We start from the raw sequence: 16,645 nt of genomic DNA, 5'->3' as shown, positions 1-16,645 counted from the left end.
ATTTTGGTAATGAGTAAACGTTTCGGAAAACTTCTTTGTTTTTCATTTTCTTATACAAAACCAATTTCATATCGGATACGATGTCAACAGATAATAACAACATACCTAATTTGTAGATTGAGAATTTTTTTTTTCCTGTATTGATTTACGAGTGCAAAGCTATTTTTGACGGTTTTGCTTATTTTTTCTAAAATGTGATTGTGTAATTTATTTTATTATATTAATTAGAGAACACTATTGCAGTCCCTCATTAATAGCGTTGCAATTGTTCAGCCCCCCCCCCCCCCCCCCCCCGGAGTTCTAGGGTTTTTGATATCCACGTTGGTAGAACTACTAGGCATCAATTAAATCAATAATTCATCTATTTAAAGGCAAATTTTGGGGAATGTGTCTCATATGTTAGAAAGAGTAAGTCATAAAAAATTTAAAAGCGTCAAAAGTGAACTTTTTTTAATTCTAAAAGAATTATCAATAGTAAACTATCAAGTTTTTCGGATTCTTTAAATTTCGTGGTATTGATTGAGTATTAAGCTTCTCCTAGAATTCTTTAATAATTTTGAAATAAAGAAGGATTGGTCACTGAGGCACTATGGAGGCGCTAAGTTGTTTCGTTTAACTTGAAATTCTTTCACTTTTTCGTATCCTTGTATAAGATTTCCCATTTCGTCATAATTTCCTCTGCGGGGTACAAGAATACCACCCGAAAACCCAAAAATTTGCTTATATTTCGCCAAGACAAAAAAAAGTTCTGAATAAATTCTTCATACTTTTTCGAGTAAAATTTTGAATAAAAAATTACAAAGTGGCCCGCCTAATCCACCAAAAATGTGGACTAGGGGATCCAATTTTCTGTTCCATAGAGAACAACAATATTAGTATCAGTAAATTAGTATATCTCAAAAAATTTCACAGCCTTCCAATCCTATCTCTCTATCTCTTTCTTCCGAGAGAAACATTAATTAAAAAGAATCGTGCGTTTTTAAAGGTTGCCCAGTGACTGATTGATTTCGATTTACTTTTCTACCTGATCAGATGATTTGTTGGATTCTCAATAAATACAAATAAATTATGTGTTTGATGTATTGCTCCATTTTTAAGTTGATGCAATAAATAATTAGACGATAGTGGTAAAACTTATATTTTGATATATATATAAAATATAAATATTTTGATATATTTAAAATATATAAAAATATAAGTTTTACCACTATCGTCTAATTATTTATTGCAACAAATAAATTATTTCCGTGCCTGACCACAAACGCACTAAATTTTTGCTATCGGCACCTAATTAGCGCCTAATTCTGAAAAGCTAGTGCGAGGAGTTCCAAGTGACTTCCAAAATTGCACAATAATTTAATTGAATTCCAAAAAATTCCATGGACTTCCAAAGAAATCCATTGATTTCCAAACAATGTCATTGAATTCCAGCAAATTCCAAAAAGAATTCTAATGAATTCCAGTGAGAATTTTAAATTGATAGTAATATTGTCAACTGTTGAAAATTGATATTTATTTATGTGCCTACATATTATCATTATTTAGTAGCTTCCTAGCTAGATCTAGGTGGCTATTGCGATTACCGTTTTTTGGACATGTTAAAATTTCAACAAATGTGTCATACAGGAAATATCAGGTTATACTACCACTACCAGTTTCGTAATCTTATATTTGCATGTCAATTAATTTATATACATGGTGTCCCATTTATCTTGAGATTATTGCAAAAACTCGGAGATATCAAAAAATGATTTATATAAAATATTCTTCACAATGACTCTATGCCCATTTTCACATAACTGTCCCTTAAAAGAATCAAGGGTTAGGCAACTTATTTTTTTCAAATAGAATTTGACTGAATATTCTTACATTTTACATCGGAAAATAATAAACTTTCGTGCGAAACGTTTTTTCCCTACACCTACCATTTTTTGAAGCCACTTCCAAAAGCGCGATTTTGGTTTCAGTTCGGAAGTTGTTCTGTTAAAAATTTGGCACATTTTTTTATATTGGGTGTGAGGGTGTAGTAAGTTAGCACCACTCAAATAACTTGTTTGTGCTTAACAGCTAAAATACTAAATTTTTGTTATTGGCACCTAATTAGCACCAACTTCTGAAATGGTTTAGAAAAAATTGAATGTAATGGCAGGAGGGATAAGAAAAATTATGCGGTATTTGCTTGATAAGTAATAGCACATTTTTCCCAGTATTAGTACCCAATTAGCACCTAATTCTGAAAAGCTAGTGCGAGGGGTAAACCGCGGGGCAAAAATGTGTACACCAGAATTCGAAGAGTGTAAATGCCATAATTCCAAAAAAATTCCATCAACCTTCCAAAGGACTTCCAAAACTACACAATAATTTAATTGCATTCCAAAAAATTCGGTAATTCTAGGGACCTCCCGAACTCTAGTTACAATGGCAAAATTTTATAAGTGAAGGCCATGTTCTGTTTGCCTACCTTTGTCGGTGTTTGTAGATTAGATTCTATAATCTGACAGTGGAATCACCTACGTTTCGAGTGTGAACTTTTTTTTTCTGGTATTGCATGGATATTAAACCATAATTTTTCACCCCCTCAGCACGTACTCGTTTTGGCAAATAATTATGACTTAATTAAACACCCCTATCCCCTTAAATTCCCACATCTACGAGTATAGACATAAAACGATTGCATTGTAAAACTGCGACCTTCTGTTGTCTAATTTCGGTGGACACATAAAATTAACGACAAAATAAAAAATCAAATGAGGTAACCTATTACATGAGATTAACGATCTGCAATAATGTAAAGGTTAATTAAGGGGAAGATCGCATTTTCCGCCCCTCCGCGACGAAAAAAACAATTAAATACACTAGTATCGATTTCGCATAGGATGACGCCTTTTTTCATATTTTGCATGTAAAAGATTTCGATTGGAATTAAAGAAAGGAGGGCGGATTACGCGCCACCGGTAATAAGGATTCTTCCAGCAGCAAGTATTTTAAGATGTAGTTCCCGAAAAGCTTTTGTACTGTGCCGACTAGCTTTATTGATTTTATGTAACTAAGACATTCTTCCCTACGAAATTTAAGTTTTAAAACTAAGCAGGCCAGGGCTCCCGACGAAAAGGAAGAGGGAAATGATAAAAGTAAACGAACGGTTAGAGATGAGTTTATGCTCGCTTTATTCCCGTTACGTCATTGAAGCGTATGGAGGGAAAAAGGCGATACACGCGTTTGACATTTCTAAAATTTAGAACTTCAACGGTCAACACTTGATTAACTCGGTCGTGTTGGTAACGCTAACGTGTATCTAAATTTTCTTCACTCGAGACCGACATCTGGCTCTTTTTTTTCATACAATGCGACATTCTGTTTCTAATTTTGGAGTTTATCTCCGCCCGCCGTCGATATTGTCAAATTGATACTTGAAGAGTAACATTGGCAACTCGAACGTTATCTTAATAATAAGGTCGAAGGGAAATCTAGAGAAAGCTTATACTGAAAACTGAAGAGGCTGTAGGCGGCACGGAAGTATAAATTAAGGGAAACCGGAAAAGTAGTGGAGTTGAAGACAGCATAATTTTTCTCTTCGACCGATTAGTGTACAGCACATCAAAAATTGTGCTCATGAACCCCCTAATTCACTTTTTAATTTGGGTCACTCCGGCCAGGCAGAAGCTAATAGGGCCGGAGCCCTCCAGTGGGCTCCGCACAAAATCCACGCAAAAGAAACCCTAAACCTTTGGGAAAATCCATCACTGGCAGAAGGTACGGTTTTGGACCAAGCTTGTGACCTTTGTGAATGGTGCAAGGTCCGTGGGTTGGTATTTTCCCAGTAGCATAACGAAGGAGTGGCCTTGTTTGTGATCTAAGATCCTTCAAAAACGAGAAAAAGGTTACTGCAACGAGATATATGCAATTTATTATTATTATTGACGTATTGTATAGTTAAGGGTGAAACATGTACTTCCATATAAGTTAAATAATCTGAGTGAAAAGAGAGCGGCATGGGAGAGGAGAGAGATGTTATATTACAAACCTAAGTTACTCTTAAAAAATGACAAATTGTGCATTTCAAATTTTACAAAGAAAAGCAAAACGTTCAAGAAAATGTTCTGTACTTACATATAACGTTTTCTTACTTCTTCTTTAAAAATCCTTGTTTTTTTCAAAATTTACACACTCACAGTTAATAATATCACTATTAATAATCGTGTACACTTTAGGAGAGGCCTAGACAATGTAAGAATTGTCCAAAGGCCATTAAGACGTGCGCCTTTATTTACCTTCAAAAGTGTACAAAGCTTTCTGGGGTGTCCTAAAGTAAGAGTGTGCTACTGTTTTCTACTGAACCTTCCCAAGTTTAAAAGAGCTCCTATGTGTAGCTTGTAATATTTGAAAAATTTCAAAAGTCATCAAGAGGGGCGTTTTGAAATCTTCCGAGTTGCGGAGAGCGCTAAAAAAGCCTTAAAGAGCGGATCAAAGTTTTTCACTGTAACAGTCTTTAAGCGCTTTTAGAAGGTTCCTTGGTCTTTCGAAATATTAAGCCTTCATGGCTTGCACATATGAGGCCTTCTCTTCCATACATCATAATATCTTTGTAACGCTGAGGAGTATTCCATACCCCCAAAACCTCCCGGTGCTTCATTCTCAGTCACAACATTCAGCCCTAAGGAATATTGTGGTATTTTTTCACAAGACTACAAAAACGAGCTTCTGGCGGTGCTTCCTATGGCTATGAACCGAGGAGTCTTGGGGGGTCCCCTAGGAAACAACAACAATTCAATCTTCTCTTCCATACCTCATATCTTTGTCGCGCTGGGGAGTATTTCATACCCCCCCCCCCAGACAGCATTTTCGGTTTTGGAGAATAATGTGGGAATTTTGTGTACTGGGGTGGTATGGCTTCCAGACCCCCCGGTGTCACGTTCACCCTCAAAACATTCAGTATTTTTTCACAAAAGACTACAAGATCTTGCATTTCTAGCAGGTATTCCATAATAATCCATCAGTTTCCTGGCGAGACTTCTCTTGGTTTCCTAAACTGATAGTTTATGTGGTATGTCACGTTACGTTTTGGGGAAGAATTGAGGAACTGAGTCTCGCAAGAAACAAGAACAATTTAATTCTTCCATGCATCATAATATCTTTGTAACGGTGGGGGGGTATTACATAACCTCCAGAGCTACGTTCTCTCTCAAAACGTTTCACCCTAAGGACTGTTGTGGTATTTTTTCATAAAAGACTGGCTTCTTGGCATTTATTCCATACTCCACGAGCTTCTGAAGATACTTCATATGACCTGCTTTCCAAAAAATGAGTGGTATGTGCATTTTCGGTTTTGGGGAAGAATGCGTGGAATTTCGTGTACTAGGGTGGTATGGCTGGGAGTATTCCATACCTCCACAGACCCTCCGGTTCTACGTTCACCCTCAAAATCCTTAGTGCTTCTAGCACGTACAGTATAATTTTTAGAAAGGGGCCATCGAATGTGATTCCTTAGGGGTGAACGTTTTGTGGGGGAATTTAATACTGGGGGGTCTGGAAAACCGCCCAGGAAACAAGACTTAACATTCGCTTTCTTACTATCACGATTTTCGCCTACTGAGGTGGTATGGCTGAGGGTATTCCATATCCCCAGATTCGCTGGTTTTACGTTCACCCCCAAAATACTTAAGCACAATTTGTTAGAAAGAGACCAGGGATGAACGCTTTGTGGGAGAATGTAACACCGAATACCCCCAAGGAAACAAAGATTCAACGTTCTTGTGAACACCCTGTATCACTAACTTCAAACGATTCAAAAAAAGTGAAGCCTGCTTATGGGGAATTTTATTCGGATAAAAATTAATAAGACAAAAAATCAAGATGTTAATAGCTTTCAATGTAAAGGTTAACAAACAACATCAAAACAACTAAAAAGATACAGGGTGTTCTAGTTTAAAAAGTTATTTATTTAAACCGTAAAACTGGGACACCCTGTACATTCAAAAATAATTTCTAGATATGTGCAATCATCTATATTTTAAATTCACACAAAAGGTTTTTAAATGTGACATTTTTCTTGGATGGGACATAAGCTCGCTATCGGCGACTGCGCCGCCTCACCTCGCTCAATTACGCGAATAACCCAATAAGTTCAGTGTCTACTTTGGTTCACTAAAACATTAGTGTCAAATATTAATGTGTCCACTGTGTGCGGGAGAGGGGTGCAGTTTCAGGGTAAGAATTTTTAACTGTTTTTTTTTAATCGACAAGGTCGTTCATAAAATCCTATCCAGCCACTTATCACTCCTTATAATCTCTTAGTGAAGAAACCCTTTGCAGCCTCTTTTGGTACACGGTATGCGCGAAGAAGAGCTTACCCTAACCGAAGATGTATCACACCGAGGGGTGTGCCACGACTTTTTCCTTCATTGCCCAAAATTTGCCACCATTTCCCGTATTTATCCCAACATTACCTTAACTTTACATAAATATACACAAAATTTCTCGGAATTAACGTTACTTCTTCAAAATTTCCCCTGGATTAACTCAGAATTTCAAATTTTCCAATTATTTCCCTGCAATTTCCTCATTAATTTGAAATGTCCTCCTATTTCTACAACATTTCCCCAGAATTTTCTTTAATTTCGTCCATTTTCTACATATTTCCCAGCTATTTCCTCGAAACTTCCTATACGAGGGACAATAATTTTCTTCAGATACCAAACTTCGTCAATAACAAACTATCAAATTTTTCGCGTGTACGATAAGTACCATATTAGGGTAGAAATTTTTTAAAAACCTAAGAAAAATGCCTTTACAGGTCTTGTAGGTACCAAATTTTCTCCATCATTTTAAGGTAGAAATTTCGAGAAAAACATCCCGAAAAATCTAAGGGGAAACGTACCACGTACTCTTGTATGATTCGCATGTACGAAATTTCGTAACGGGAGCACCATAATCGGTGTCGAAATTGGAAAAGTCAACCACAAATACTTTATCGTCGAGATCAAATTTTCATCATCTTTTTTGACATCAAATGCCATAGCCAATAACATAACCAGAGATGCCTCACTTGGGGTAGTTCTTTTCTTATTTTCAGGACGTGTTTTTAGAAAGACTTCTAGAAACATACCTAAGATTTTTAGAAAGATTTGTGGTCCTTTACCTACTGTTACGGAGACTTCTAAGATCGCCCTAAAATTCATTCTAAAAAAGGGTCCGTTAACTTGGCCCCCCACACAGAGATTTCATAGTCGTATTATTTTGAAATGAATGCGCTCGTTATGCACTCATATGCGCCACCGATAATAACTCTTGCGCCATTATCGTTTTTTAGAAATCCGAAAAAACATTTGGGGGGGGGCCAAGTGAACGTAGCCCCCCCCAGTACGTATTTTGTCCCTTGTAACTAGGTCACCTGATACATTTGGTTATGCGCTCAATTGCGCCACTTGAATTAAAGCTAGCGCCATTACGGTTAAGCCATAAAAAATTTTTAAAAAGGGGGGGGGCTAACTTAACGTTTTCAAAAGTTACGTTTTTTAACATGTTTTTTCTACTACATCGTACCTTTCATCATGCGCTAAAATGCGCCGTAAACAAAAATCTTGGCGCCAATTGAAACACTATACAGGGTGTTTTTTGGGAGCCTTAGTTAAACGATTCTGAGAAAGTAAAATAGGTAGGTTTTTAAAAATTTGTATTTAGGAGTTACTCCGAAGGCCGAATCGATGTCAAATATTTTCAAAATGGACGCACTTCCGGAAATAACTTTTGAAAACGCTAAGTTAGACCCTCCACTTTTAAAAAATTTTTTATGGCTTAACCGTAATGGCGCTAGCTTTAATTCAAGTGGCGCAATTGAGCTCATAACCAGATGTATCAAGTAGCACAAATTCCGGTAGCAAAATGCGTTATGGGGGGTTCCGTTCACTTGGCCCCTCCCAAATATATTTAAGGTTAACCAAAAAACAAGAATGGCGCAAAGATATCTTTTTACGGCGCATTTCAGCGCATACCTGAGAGTACAATTTCGTATGAAAAGATGTTAAAAAAAAGTAAGTTTTAAAAACGTTAAGTTGGCCCCCCCACTTTTTGAAAATTTGTCACGGCTTAACCGTAATGGCGCTAGCTTTAATTCAAGTGGCGCAATTGAGCGCATAACCAAATGTATCAGGTGACCTAGTTACAAGGGACAAAATACGTACTGGGGGGGGCTACGTTCACTTGACCCCCCCCCCCAAATGTTTTTTCGGATTTCTAAAAAACTATAATGGCGCAAGAGTTATTATCGGTGGCGCATATGAGCGCATTCATTTCAAAATAAAACTACTATGAAATCTCTCAGTGGGGGGGGGGGGGGCAAGTTAACGGACCCTAAAAAACTTATAATCACGAAATTAAAAAAATTAAAAGTAAAATTGTTAAGAGGATCTCCAAGATTTAATTTTTTTTGGGATCACAAAAAGAAACGGCAAAAAGCAAACAATTTGAGGTTGGAAAAGCCTAATTTTATAGTATAGGTTTTCGCACGAAAGTTAAATCGCACAAAATGTGTCTTATATAAACTATTATTGTCGTCGTCTCATACATAAACATTTTCGACTCACACTGGGAAATTTCGACCTAAACAGAGAAATTCCTACTGAAACTGGAAAATTCCAACTGAACTTCAGAGTTTAAGTTCGAATTTCCTGACCTGAAGTTCGAAATAAATAAAAAATATTAGAAATATATAAATGAATTAAATGTGCAATACAGTTTTATCTCACATATAAGCGCGGCCATGTAAAAATGAAGTTTTTATTTATCGCTTCCTAACGACTATAACATTAATTACGTAGCGCAATTAAAATATAAAAATAGCTCAGAAAGATAACCTCTTCGAATCTATAATAGCAAATTTTATCTAGTTTCAGCATTTGATCCCTTTTTCTTTTGTGCTTTTTTTGCGTATCATTGTTTTTATTCCATTGTTTAAACAAACTATTATCTACATTATTTTCCAATTTGGATATGGGTATAGAAGCGACAATTTTTTTATATGGGAAAATTTCCAAACCAGTTCATTTTAAATCAGCAGCTAAAAAAATATAGAGACCTTTGTAATAAAAATTATGGTTCATTGTGCAGTAATGAGAATGGTCATAATATTCAGCATAGGCGAAACCTAAGATTCTTTCCTCCTTTTCCCAAAAATTATATGCTATCGAAACAACAATCACAGGAAACAATCCAGCACACTTTTTCCCTATAGAAATCTTTTATTTCCTTTAAATTTCCCTAAAAAATACTCATTCCTTTGAAATTTCCTCCCATTCCCCAAAAATTTTGTCTAATTTCGTCTATTTCCTACATATTTTCCAGCTATTTCCTCGAAATTTCCTATATAAGAGACAAGAATTTCCCTGGAGAGTAGTTTTGTAAAATATTTGGGAGGATTCTTCTTAAACATAATCTCTTTAAGAATACATGGACACCATTATTTTCTTAAAAATAGTTTTAGAGAACGTCTTAGAAAATGGTACTAAAACTTCTGTAGTTCTTTTGGATATATTCAAAATAGTTCTTCATTTGCCTTTTTCTTCGTCTAGGAAAAAGTTTCTAGACAAATTTTTTCGAAATCATCTTAGGACTCTCCCCTGAAATGTCCCTAGGTAATTTTAACAGAAGCTCTTCTTAGGTGGGATTATTAGTGCTTCAAACCGTGTGGGGGTCATTTTTTTAACCCCAACGCAATACCTCCCTTACTAACGTGCGGGTGGTAAAAATGGTACTTCACTTCGTGTGCTGTCTAAAGTCAAACAACGTTGGTCCCGCTTAATATTTGGATAGGTAACCATTCGAAAACTTCGTTCGTTGTCTTTTTGATTATTTTAACTTAATCTTATAATTAATCATGATAAAACTGCATTATATACATACAAAATATGTACAATATGTCCTATTTTGACAGTGTATCTCAGCTGTTTGTAAAGATAGTTACGTTTATTGGTGAAAACCGAGGTGAAAACCAAAAGTTTGACTTTTTGGCATGTTATCGTATCTTACTGCCCATGTAGCTAAGATAAAAACGGTAAAAACTGCACATTTTAGATATTTTTACGTAGAAACCAGTATACTACTACTACTACTACTAGTTCAAAAGTTACAGACCTTTGAATTTTCTTTCGAAATTGGTTTCAAGTCCATAACTTTTGATTGAGAAGTCCGATCGAAAAAGTACGAATTGTTTTAGATTCTACGCACCAAAATTAATAAGAAAAAGTGTTTTCCCGAGAAATTTTGGTGCAGTCGATTTTTGGTAAAAAAGGAAGGTTGTACACTGTCTTTTTTTGAGCCTCGCAAAAAAATTGTCTCAGATCGACCCGGAAAAAAAATTTTCTTATAGAATGTGGCCTGTAGAATCCATAATTTCAAACAGTTCCAAGATTGGGCTACTAGTTCAAAAGTTACAGCCCTTTGAATTTTCTTTCGAAATTGGTTTCTAGTCTATAACTTTTGATTGAGAAGTCTGATCGAAAAAGTACGAATTGTTTTGGATTCTACGCACCAAAATTAATAAGAAAAAGTGTTTTCCCGAGAAATTTTGGTGTAGTCGATTTTTGGTAAAAAAGGAAGGTTATACACTGCCTTTTTTTGAGCCCCGAAAAAAAAATTGTCTCAGATCGACCCGGAAAAAAATTTTCTTATAGAATGTGGCCTGTAGAATCCATAATTTCAAACAGTTCCAAGATTGGGCTACTAGTTCAAAAGTTACAGCCCTTTGGATTTTCTTTCGAAATTGGTTTCTAGTCCATAACCTTTGATTGAGAAGTCCGATCGAAAAAGTACGAATTGTTTGGGATTCTACGCACCAAAATTAATAAGAAAAAGTGTTTTCCCGAGAAATTTTGGTGCAGTCGATTTTTGGTAAAAAAGGAAGGTTATACACTGCCTTTTTTTGAGGCCCGCAAAAAAAATTGTCTCAGCTCGACCCGGAAAAAGAATTTTCTTATAGAATGTGGCCTGTAGGATCCATAATTTCAAACAGTTCCAAGATTGGGCTACTAGTTCAAAAGTTACAGCCCTTTGAATTTTTTTTCGAAATTGGTTTCTAGTCTATAACTTTTGATTGGGAAGACTGATCGAAAAAGTACGAATTGTTTTGGATTCTACGCACCAAAATTAATAAGAAAAAGTGTTTTCCCGAGAAATTTTGGTGTAGTCGATTTTTGGTAAAAAAAAGGAAGGTTATACACTGCCTTTTTTTGAGCCCCGAAAAAAAAATTGTCTCAGATCGACCCGGAAAAAAAAATTTTCTTATAGAATGTGGCCTGTAGAATCCATAATTTCAAACAGTTCCAAGATTGGGCTACTAGTTCAAAAGTTACAGCCCTTTAAATTTTTTTTCGAAATTGGTTTCTAGTCCATAACTTTTGATTGAGAAGTCCGATCGAAAAAGTACGAATTTTTTTGGATTCTACGCACCAAAATTAATAAGAAAAAGTGTTTTCCCGTGAAATTTTGGTGCAGTCGATTTTTGGTAAAAAGGGAAGGTTATACACTGCCTTTTTTTTACATACAAGACTCGTTGCTAGATTGAGTCTCTTTGTGGTATTAAATCTTTCACCAAAAAGTGGCATAGGGTCGTGATAACCACGGATCTCTATCTTCAAAAACCCCGCGTTCCCAGGTGGCGGATAGGGGAAAAAATAACCACCAAGACGATAAAGGGTTGTTTTAACCACCGAATGAAAGATATTAATTCGGGAGTGGCTACGTCAAAAATTGGAAGCTTAAGTCTCTGGTCGTTTCCATGGAAATAATATTGTTTTCTGTTCTGAACTTCATTTTATTTCGTGCTGCGCGTCCCATTTCTAATAAGAATGACAGATGTCATTAGAATGTACACTCATTTGTTTCTTTCATCCACCCTTGCGCTAAAGAAATCACTTTATGCACTCAGACTTTTAAAGAGTCTACTCATTTAAACCTATTAGAATGTGAATTTAACACCAACTGTATATTATCGCGATGTATACAGTATTAACTACATTTATACACTAAAATGATTATACCTAGGATTATACCAGTCATTACGTATGAGTCACTGGTCCTGGAGTGGTGGAAAGGCAAACGAAACTTTGCTTTGCTTTACGTTTTAGAAGTTTTGGAACAGGAATCTGAATTTCACTCGAAAAATGTTTGTTATATTACCAATAGATAATGGATTAATGGCATATTATATTCGACCACCAAACAGAACTAACGTAGCACTAACGATCGTATGTCTGTGTGTTTTTTTCTCGTTTTTATTTTAAAATGATAAATGGGGTCAACTTCATACAATATTTTTTGCTTTTTTCGAAATCCAATCACGTTCGAATTGTAATTTTGAGTACAAAACAGCACTAACGTAGTACTAACGATCGCAGTTCACACAATATTTTAGTTTTTATCGTTTTTCTTGAAAAGATGAAATGCTGGAATCGAGCACAAAAAAGCACTAACGTAGCACTAATAATCACATGTGGTTTCACCTGGTTAAAAATGCATGGGCGGGGCTAACTTCACACTTGACTTTTTTAGAAGCAGCGAAAGAATTTGAGATACTGTCTATCTAGCATTTAACAGCACTAACATAGCACTAACAAGTAACACCGTCTGCGTTCATTATTTCAATTAGTAAAAATTGAGTGTGAAGTTGGCCCCGCCCCTGTTTTTTTTATTTTTTTGACGTTATATAGCAGCACTAACGATAAGCTTCGAGCACTAACGTTGCTGTTAGTGATGCGCGCATTCGAATGAAAACTATCGAACTATTCGATAGTCGCAAACCATTCGAATAATTCGATAGTGGACAAGTAATTCATTCGAATGAATTGTCTTGAATGAACGAATTATTTGCAATTGCACACACAGTTCATAAATACTAAATACCTTATGTTACGTTGAAAAATGTAAATATTATTTATTTCTTAATCCAGATGGTCACGGTTTGGGATTGGGAATTATAAATTTTATAATACCTACATAAAATATAAAGCGTCGTTTACTAATTACTTAGTAATTACTCATACCATACGCATTATAAATTTATAAGGCATAAGCAAAGTGAAAAAAGTCGATGATTTACATTTTTATTCGATAGTTGTTCACGAGGTTGTTCATTTATAATTTATATAAGATCCATGTATTTGTATAAGTAATACACATAAAGGAAAAAAATTATTCAAAAAATTCATTCGATAGTGAATTCGTTCGATAGTACTTATTACTAAATAGTAATTTATTCGATGGTTTTTTTTTCTCGATAGTTCCCAACACTAGTTGCTGTGGACACATGTTTGTCAAATAATTTCATGTGGGCGTGGCCAACTTCATATGGGTACGGCAAAGGGGGACAATTCCAATAAGGTAAAGCTGAAGGGAATCATTTGTTACTCAGATGGCTCAAACACTACGGAGGGCACTGGCTGTAGAGTGTACGGAAGCAATGGGCAGGGCTGCAGAATCCCCGTTAGCCTAGCCTAGGGCAAAAAACAACCGTGCTTCAAGCTCTAACGGCAGCTGCTCAACTATTAAAAGAGAACCTTACCAAAAGGGACATCTTTACAGTTATAGACAGCAAAGCAGCGATTGCAACATTAGACTCATATGTAGTAGATTCAGGAGGCAAGCGCGAAATCTTACCTAGGACCCGAACCAGCCTGTGGGATTAACATATAACAGTCAAAAAGGAGATTCGGGCGAAACTCACGAACGAGCTCACGAAAGAGCACGGCAGACATTGGTTCCAGGACGGAACCGTTCCAAGGTCTTTCTGGAAACCCCAAACAGGGAATTAGCATCGTCCCTCTTAAAGCTAATCAGGATGAAGATAAAACTCGCGACAGAAATGGTCACAGGCCGCTGTTGTTTAAACAAATACCTGCACAAAATGGGACTGACTGACAGTCCGTTGTGCAAGGGTTTTCCCTATCAATATCAATATCCTGGATTTTGTTAAAGATATAAGTATTCTTGAAGGGGGGCACAATAGACCAAAAGGGTGCAGTGCAGGAACCGAGTGGGATCACCCCTGGCACTATAATAATAATAATCTTTAAAAACAGCTGCCATCTCAACCAAAATTGGGCACACGGTACACTGATATTTTAAGATATTGATATTGTATCTTCATTTCCTGGCATTAAAACTAAAAAGAAAGCGTTTTTGACAGTCTTACATCCTTACATTCGGTATGCCCAATGTACATTTGCAAACTTTTAATGAAATCCTCGACAAAATCATAGTTTCCTTCCGTATGCCTAATATGCATAGGTATCCAAAATTTGAACAAAATGGACCTCGGAAAATTGCGTACGTACAAATGGAACATTTTTATTTAAAAGTTATTTAAAAGAATCTAAAACGTCGATGATGAAATTTTGACATGCCCAAAAAACTGAAGAAGCTAAAAATCAAAACGATTGAATCATTTTGTTTAAAACGTGGAAATTCGAATATAACACGTCACTTTCCTTAGGAATGCAATTGCCAAATTTTGAATTCAGCAAAATGTAGAATGGGGTTCACAAGAAACCTTTTTGGTGTGCATTCCCCATGTAAGAATATGTTGTTGACTTCTTAAGTAAGGATTAATTGAGTTTTACTCAAAAATTAAAAAAAAACGACCAATTCCTCATATCCATTGTACTGCAGAATATATTCGGTTTTTTAAAATGATATTGTGCCAAGTTTTTTCGGTACAAAAGTGGATTTTGTGCTAAGTGAGCCAACCACCTGTTCTGCATTGGCAAAGATTTTGAACCCAGGTGTAATTGATTAAGAGGAATGATGTACGGAACTGTTGCTATATAAATTATTTGAATAGTAATAACCTAATAACTTAGGAAGGGTTTAGGAATCTATAGGGAATCTGGAACGTTAGTTACCTACTCGTATTTATAAAGTCACCCTTTATTTCCCGTAGAGGAAACTGAGTGCGAATCCTCGATTTAGATCGTACACGCATCTCATCCCACTTTGGGTGCAAGTTCGTTGCTCCAAATACATGCAAACACCGTCGCTTTGCATTTGGCAAAATTTCAATTGGGGAAAAAATTGCTACTGTAAATAAAACTATTTTTCGTTTATAGATAGCGATTTGGACACAATTACATTATCGTCGTGTTATCAAATTAGAACGATCAAAGTACAGAGCGAAATTGGCAGTTTGCACGCCGAAACACGTACGTGAAAAAAATTGAAAGGAATTGGCAAGCGGTTAACCTTGATTTTAGGGGTGGCCTGAACTTGCCCTTGGGCCCCTTGATGACCGTCCGTTCGCAGTGTATAAATGATAATACGTAGCGGCAGGCATTGCGCTCTCCCTAATGCGAATTTCGTACTTTCAAAGGGAACCCCGTGCATTCTTGTCTTAGAAAATTCCCCCTTCGACGGTATTTGCACGTAACCGGTTCCCCATCTTCTATGCCGATTTTTTTCTCGGTCAAAAATTGCATGGCGTATTTAAATGGGGTGAGCCTAGTCTAGACGTTTGTGCTTTCTTTTCGGACATCGGACGCCTCTTCTCGCTTTTTCCTTTGGGAATTTTGCGCACGATAAAAAGGGGGATGAATATCTTTTAAAACTCGAATTGCAACAGAAAAAATTTAATTACCAAAAATCGGACTTACATAACAGCTTTTCTGGAAAATGATGACCACTAGCACAGCTCGAATTCTAATTGAACACAAAAAAAGTCCGCGGAAAAAAATGAGAGCGCCAAACGCGAAGTATGCACGGATTCGGTGTACGAATTTTTAAGTGGACTTAACCGAGTGTCGCTGACAACTGATTACAAATAGTAAAACACTTCAGTGGGCTAAGCCATAGCCCATATGCGTAGATAAACTCTCCGTGTTGGAAAAAAAATCGCGAATTTAGCACCTAATATTAATTTGAACAGGCGCGACATTGTGCTGCGGATTAAAATTAAATATGTCGTTGCAAAATGTATGATTCATTAGTATCTGGTATGGCTAGACTGTATTTACTCACCAATTCGGAATTCAAATAAGTGTGTACAACTTACGCGGAGAGTAAACTTTTCGCGTAAACGCGAATTTTGACCTATGTACGTAAAAACATTTACAATGACCAGGTTAATTAAAAAATTTTGTGATGAAATGCTCATACACAAAGTTTTATCGCCCCCTAAATTTCACTACTAAAATAGATCACTTTCAAAGTTCTAGGTCTTCATGAAAAAATTCCCAATATTGTTTACAGGGAGCCTAGGATCTCGAAAAACATCGGAATTTACATAGGACGAAAATGGTTAGTGACGATAAAAATCGTAACGTAGGTACTACAAGTTTGATGACCCCCAATGGATACCCATATTTTTCGTTAAAAAGATCCCAGTGACTTTCAGACCGTTAAAAACGCTCAAATTTCTTGTTTTTGTTTTACTTTTGCTTGTTTTTGGCCAGTGCACACAAACATCTTGTCAAAAAATGCTATTATTTGCCGTAATTTCCTCGAAGTTACCCGTAATCCTTAACTTTTCGCAATTTCTATACGAAATCGTATCACAACCCAAGTAGTACGTACCTTCAATAAAAAGACGGACTCGATAGTTTCCTCTCTATTTGCCTCAGCATCCTCATGCTAACGTACGGAAGAAGGTAATAAAGTCTTCGTA

At 36.2% G+C, this 16,645-nt stretch overlaps 1 protein-coding gene across 1 annotated transcript in view; it reads right to left on the bottom strand.

The window, feature by feature from the left end:
* LOC116177573 (broad-complex core protein) overlaps positions 1-15,779 on the bottom strand; it is a 312,257-nt gene extending 296,478 nt beyond the window's left edge. Inside the window, exon 1 of the mRNA XM_031496570.1 lies at positions 15,636-15,779. The gene's annotated coding sequence lies outside the window, so the exon portion shown is untranslated. The remainder of the gene's footprint in view (positions 1-15,635) is intronic.
* Positions 15,780-16,645: the final 866 nt, after the last annotated feature.

The sequence above is a fragment of the Photinus pyralis genome, unplaced genomic scaffold, assembly GCF_008802855.1.
Source record: "Photinus pyralis isolate 1611_PpyrPB1 unplaced genomic scaffold, Ppyr1.3 Ppyr1.4_LG8, whole genome shotgun sequence".
Classification (NCBI taxonomy): Eukaryota; Metazoa; Arthropoda; class Insecta; order Coleoptera; family Lampyridae; genus Photinus; species Photinus pyralis.
Note: the sequence above shows the minus strand (reverse complement) of the source record. Positions and strands in the feature narration are given on the sequence as shown.